This window comes from Coptis chinensis, chromosome 9 (assembly GCF_015680905.1).
Source record: "Coptis chinensis isolate HL-2020 chromosome 9, ASM1568090v1, whole genome shotgun sequence".
Taxonomy (NCBI): Eukaryota; Viridiplantae; Streptophyta; class Magnoliopsida; order Ranunculales; family Ranunculaceae; genus Coptis; species Coptis chinensis.
Genome location: NC_141464.1, coordinates 8,523,258 through 8,530,449, shown reverse-complemented (window position 1 = coordinate 8,530,449; position 7,192 = coordinate 8,523,258).

Genomic DNA, 7,192 nt, shown 5'->3' with positions numbered 1-7,192 from the left:
ACTTGCGATTCTAGATATTGGAGAAATCCTTACAATTGGTATCAGTTGCCGACATGTTAGTCATTAAGAAAACATACGGTTTATTTTCTTACACAGTTAAAATTAAAATTGAGAAAAATCAAATTTTTTTTCGGTTTCAACATTATTGAACCGTCGGATTCCGGCGATCAGATTTTTCTGGGGTCGGGATTTGTGGAGTCAGTACTTCATCATCTAAGGATCATATCCAACGGTGGATGATGGGTTTTGATCGCCGGTTATGGTGGGTATCGCTGTCAAAGGTTGAAATCGAAAATTCCCGAAACTGTTTTTTTCCTGTCAAGTTTGGACTCTTGGATCTCCTTCGGGTTTGGATGTATGGTGCTGAGATTTTCCAGTATTGATCTCTTTATACCATATTTTAAATCCGTACGGTGGCTTGTAGTTTTCGATCTCAGATTCATGTAGTTAACTGATGTTAAAAGTGGTTAAAAACTCGTTTTTATATAAATCTGGCGATTTTAAAAGCTATGTATCTCGGAGATGCAGTGTCCAATGGGGCTGAAATTTGGTGTGGTGGGTTGTGTGACTTGTTTTGTATCCATCAGTTGATGGGATTAATGGAGGTAGTTTGGGGTTGGAAAACTATAAAGTTTTTTTTAGCACTATCTGTTCTTTGAAAGTGACGATGAGTGTTTTTTTTTTTTTTTTTTTCAAAGTCAACTCACTTGGTTCAAGTGAGTTTTAAAACCGATTCCAACATAAAACCTTTTTTGGGTTTTTTCTTTTAAAGCCCACTAAAATAGAATTGTGTTTTATTAAAGTATGCCCCCATAGCCCAAAGTCCAACTCGACCCATAAACTAGATTGGGCTTGGTCTGGCCCATGTATGCCAGGTCTGACTTTGCAAACAAAGTTTGACTTGTGCTGACCAGGTCCGACTCAGGCTGACTGGACCTAGTTTGACCCTGTTTTGGGCCTATTTGGTATTTTTTTTGGGCCCAATTAACTTATTTCAGCGTATATAACTCGATTTAAGTCCGTTTTGGGTGGTTGAATAGTCAAATCGAAGAGTTTTTCGAGCCCAATAAAGTAGACGGACTTAAATTTCAGTTTGATCATGTTTGGATTTCTTAAGTTTGCTATTGGAATTGTTTCTTTTCTATTATTATCATGTTGTATAGTAGAATTGCATAATAGCATGATCCAAACATTTGAAAAATTAGCAATCTAAACCATGAAACTTGGATAAGTTCAACGTGATACGCTGCCTAAGTGGCCTCTTTCATGGAAAATTTATTTGGGTTTAATGGTAAAGTTTATTGGATTGTATATGGTTACGTCTTAATCCATACAAGTAATAATCGGCCCAAAGAAAGTTTATTATTTTGGCCGGATTAGTGACGGTATAAGGTAATTAATATACGTAAAATAATTTTAGGAGTTACTTATGCATTCAATAGTCGGCCCTAAGGAAGACTTATTGTTTGGCCAAGCGTAACTTTGTTTTACATAAGTCGATTAGCCTTATGTGTTTAGAGAGAACCACTTACACGTTAAATGCTTGTCCAAAGACTTGAATTATAATGGTGTGTTAGGTTTCTCATTAAGGCCCACTACTAAAGTTTTATAAAATGTTTTCTATCTTGTCATTTGTCTACATGATTATTATTTTTCATTTAGACTACTGAATGCATGATAATATTCCAGTTTATTATTGTCAATGCACTGTAGTAGATGACATATATATAGTAATGTGAGATATCTTTTGTGTTATGCTTCAATGAATGCATATTCTATATTTGCCAATTTGAATAAAAATTAAATTCTTAGTTGTTCCAACTTTGCTAATAGCAAGAGCATCTTATAATCGTTCTTGGATGTATGGTTTTGGGATTATGCCATGCAAGTTGATGTGCCTCTTAAGCATTACTGGTACTAGTTCTGCCAATGAAAGGCTACCTAAGAATAGTGGGAGCGCTATAATAGTAGTCTTACTCTTATGGTAATGAAGTACTCTGTTTATGAATTCTTTGTGTAATGCCTAAATAGAAAATGCCAAGAAATTCTTAAGCCAAGTTGCATACCGATGTTGCATCGGAAAAGGTGGAGGCAAGTACGCTTCTTAGTAAACTTGTCACCTTGCGGTATACTGGAATATGAATTTTTAGAGAGCACGTTATGGAAATGTCTAATCTTGTTATTAAATTGAGGACACTAAAGTTGGAGTTTCTGATAATCTCTATGTGCACCTCATTTTAGTTTCTCTTTTAGCACAATTTGGTCCCATTAAGATGAAGTATAATACTCAAAAGAATTTAGTGAGTTCATTGCTTAATATGTGCAATAAGAGAAATGTTGAAACAAGATAAGACTAAGAGTGCTCACTTGACAACTTTCTGGAATGGCAATTCGGGCACTGAGAAAAGAAAATGGATAATAAGGGTAAAAATATTGTAGATATTGTGACTTCTCAAGTAAATGTACGTGCAAGATAAACAGGATAAGGTTATCTTCTGTTACTTTTGCAAGAAACATGCAAATCACATTTTATAAAGATTGTCCAAAATATCATGTGACTCACAAAGAAAGGTAATGAATTTCAGTTTTGTTTGTTCTAAATTTAATCTAACTGAAGTACCATCTAAGTCACAGTGGATAGATACAGTTGCAACTATTCACATTAGTGTTTTCATGCAAAGTTGTCTAAGGAGTCGCAAGCCAAGTGATACCGAAAGGTTAATTTACATGGGTGATGTCAATAAGGCATGTGTTGAGGCCTTTAGAGTCTTTAGATTAAAATTAGTCTGGTTTTTATTTGGATTTAGATGAGACTGTTTATGTACCGTCTTTTAGAGGGAATTTAATTTCTATTTCCTGTTTCAACAAATCCAGTTATACTTGTTCAGTTGGAAAAGGAATATTTAGTCTCTTTCAAAATCCAAATCTTATCGGTATAGGTTCTTTGATTGATAATCTATACAAGTTAGACTTGGATGCCTCTCACTTAAGGTTAAATGAAACTTTGCATGTTCATAACTATGGTACTAACCGTAGATTACTTAATGAGAACTCCTCTACATTGTGGCACAAGCGTTTGGGTCATATATATATCTCTAAACAGAGAATTGAAAGGTTTGTGTCAAATGGAGTTCTTGGTGCCCCTGGTTTTTTCAGACTTTAAAGTTTGTATTGAATGTATAAAGGGTAAGCAAACAAATATAAGGAAGTTTGGTGCCAACAGGAGTTCAAGTGTCTTAGACTTGATATATACCGATATTTGTGGTCCATTTCCTACGCCTTCTTGGAATGGTCAACAGTATTTGATCACGTTTACATACGACTATTCTCGTTATGGGTATCCATGCTTAATTCGTGAAAAATAAAACATTAGATGTGTTTAAGGCCTATAAAGTTAAACCATCAAACCGACCGAAGTGGTAAATACTATGGCAGGTATGATGAATCAGCCCAACATCTAGAACTATTTGTGAGATACTTGATGGAATGTGACATTGTTCTTTAGTACACCATGTCAGGGACGCCGTGTCAAAATGGTGTATTTGAGATGAAGTTAGACCTTAAAAGACATGGTTATTAGAATGACAAATCATACTTCTAACCAGAGTGTCTACAGGTGAAACTTTAAAGACTACCATAGACAACCTTACTCGAGTACCTAGTAAAGCAGCAACTAAAACCACCCCATATGATGAACTATGGACTGGAAAGACACCCAGTATAAGAGATTTACATATTTGAGGTTGTCCAGCTAAGGCTAGGCCTTACAAGCCTAATAAAAGGACTGGACTTAAGAACTATTAGTTACTACTTTATTAGCTATTCGGAAAGGTACAGGGGTTTCACATTTTATTTCCCCTGTTCAAATACCTTATTTATCTGTGACGAATAATGCCATATTTATTGAGGATGTTGAGAATAGTGGGAGTACACAACCTAGGAATAATGCTTTGAATAAAGAACATGATGTTCCTTTAATGTCTTTGGACAGTATGTGGCTGAAAAATCAACCAAGTATTCCTAAGTTGCCTCTTACTTTTACAGAAAAACCTCGACAAACTCAATTAGAAGTGCCATTAAAGAATTCACATAAAGGGGAGGAGACTAGCTATTTAAGGAAATTATAGTGTATCTCCAAGAGCATGAATTTGATATAAGAACTGAAAATAATCCCATTATTTTTGTTCAAGCCAAAAAAAGTGCTCACTCCTTAGATTGGATGAATGCCATGTTAAATGAGTTAAAGTATATGTAAAAGACAATGACGTTTGGGATCTTATCGAATTGCGTAAAGGAGTCAAACCAATTGGTTTGCTAATAGGATTGCAAAACCAATCATGACTCAAAAAGGCAACATCGAAAAATATAAAGGATGTCTTGTCTCGAAAGACTTTACTCACAAGGAAGGCATTTATTATAAAGAGAAGACTTATTATGACACTTGTAACTCATTATGATTTAGAGTTACACCAGATGGATATTAAGCTTGGTTTTCTGAATGGCAACATTCAGGATACTTTCTATAGTGGCAACCTCAGGGTTTTGAGTCCAAAGACACAGAACATTTGATTTGCAAGTTGAGGAATCCATCTATAGCTTAAAGCAGACATCTCCTCAGTGGTACTTAAAGTTTGATCACGTTATTGCCTCTTTTGGTTTTAAGTTAAATTAATGTGGATCAATGTTTATATCATAAGATTAGTGGGAGCAAATTTATTTATTATGGTAATATATGTTGATGATATTCTACTAGCAAGAAGTGACATACGGTGTAGCAATTTTGTTATACGCTTAAAGATCACTGTGGCTTTCACAAAATGCTTATGTCAATAAAGGTGCTAAGTAGTTTCGGCATACACAACAATTTACCAGGTAATGTACTTTTTGGTAATGGTGATAAAATTAAATTTGCTTACCTATCCAAAGAACTATTTATAAAGAACAATTGAAAGATATCCCATATGCATTAGCAGTAGGGAGTCTCATATATGCTCAAGTTAGTTACTGCGTACATAGTTGGAATGCTTGGCAAATACTTAATCTAGGAATGGATATGAAAGTGGCTAAAAGATTTATGCAGTATTTGCAAAGAACAAAAGATTTCACACTCACATGCCGAAGAACCAATCATTTGGTAACCGATTGGATCTTATCGGATGTTAGTTTCATTTAGAAACTGTTAAAGATTTATTGTGATACTAAAACCGCTAATTTTTTTTTCTTTGAGAATGACAAGAGTTCATTAGCGTCCTGTAGGACACTTATATAAAGTTTCTTGACATGAAGAAAGGGTTCAAAATTATCATTTATCATTTGACAGTTGAGTATATTAGTACTGATCTCCAAAATATGGATTCACTTACTAAAGGCTTACCACTTAAGGCATTCAAAAGATCTTATAGCTCGTAAAAGAGTGGTTAGTCCTTGTGATATTTCATTTCAGTGGGAGTCTATATTACTAAGTAACTCTTGCTTGTCACTTCAGTAATTGATGATTATTTTGAAATAAAATTATCTACTTATTCATTTATGGTTGCGCATATAAAGTTTGATTAAGTAGAATAAAGAAAATCACTATAAATCATAAGGTTGGACCAGTTGAAAATGAACATATTCAGGGATCACATTACATGTTATTTTCATTCTACACATCCATACTTAATCTATGTCGTTGGAGATATTAGTATTGTGACCACATATGGGTCTAGTCATGCTAAATGTGGCAAAGGCCGCTGTGATCCTATATTTTTGTTTTCAATGGACCAGATTGTGTTTTTTGAGACGTCACTCATTATTTCGACAATAAAATTTAGAGCTCTTAAGGTCAACATTGTTTAATATTAGGTTATGACCTATGTGGTACAAGTGGGAGATTGTTAGAATTTTTCTCTTTAAGGTGTACCTACATAGATCATACACATTACACAATTGTTAATTGTTGAACTACGTCCGAGTGACATTAGGAAGACTCCTAAACCGTGATCTTAAATTAACATGACCGAGTCATTTACATGTCTCAAATCACACGTGTTAGGTAATGAGACGTGTATAAAGTGAGTATGTGCTTAACTATATGTGCAGATACTTTTTTGGGCTTAAGCGTATTTCTATTATCATGATGGGCTATAATAGAAATACACCCATAATATATAAGTTGAGGTCCCCACCCCAAACCCTATTTTGATTCTCATAAGTTTTCCATCCACTGTGAGAGAACACAAGAAGGGTTTTGGAGTGGAAGACAACAATGTTCCGCTGCTGCTTATAAGACTTGCTTGATCAACGCTATGGCTTCAGGTATGTCCTATTATAATTTGGTTTCCTTTATTGATTGACATGCATTCTGGGTATTGGAGAAATCCTCACAAAGTAATCTCTCTCAATGTACTCACTGATGTTATTTCCACTGCTCATATTGGGGATGGGGATGACTCTTGGGAATGGAAGTGGACTAAGGAAAAAACTTTTACAGTCAAATCCTTCTATTGACAACTAGTCAAAGCTAGCAGAAATGGTGCTGAGATTACTTCTCCGTTTCCACATGAGATCGTTTGGAAGGTTAAAGTCCCATCTAAAATAAAGTTTTTCTTCTGGTGCACTCTGTGGGGAAGAATTCTGACGGTAGATAACTTAATCACTCGAGGTTTGTTGATTCCGAATAGATGTGCTCTGTGTAAGAATGGAGAGGAAACAATCTTACATCTCTTCCTCCAATGCTCTATCACAACTCAAGTATAGAGTAACTTATCCCCAGTAACGATCTCCTCTTTTCATTCGATTTGCCACCTCCTCAAGGAATGGCGCACACATTTATACAATGGATTCACTACCCTTATGTGGAGACTCTTGCCTTATGCAGTTATTTGGGGAGTATGGAATGCAAGGAACAATTTGATTTTCAGAGATGGCAATCTGTGCATTGAATTGGAAACATTATCCAAGCCATCAAAGGGATTTTATGGTTTTGGATAGGAGTTCATAAAGACAAGAAGCAATTTACTTTCGCCGACTTTATGTTTAATTGGGATGCCCTTATTGCGAGCAGATGATGCCTTCCCTCCTTCGGTGTAGCTGTTTTTCTTTTCCTGGTGTTGTAGCTTTTGGGAGTCCTCTGTACCTATTGGGATATTTGGCCTTTACAAAGCCAATAAACATTTATTATTTATACACGATAATTAAATACACAAATCTT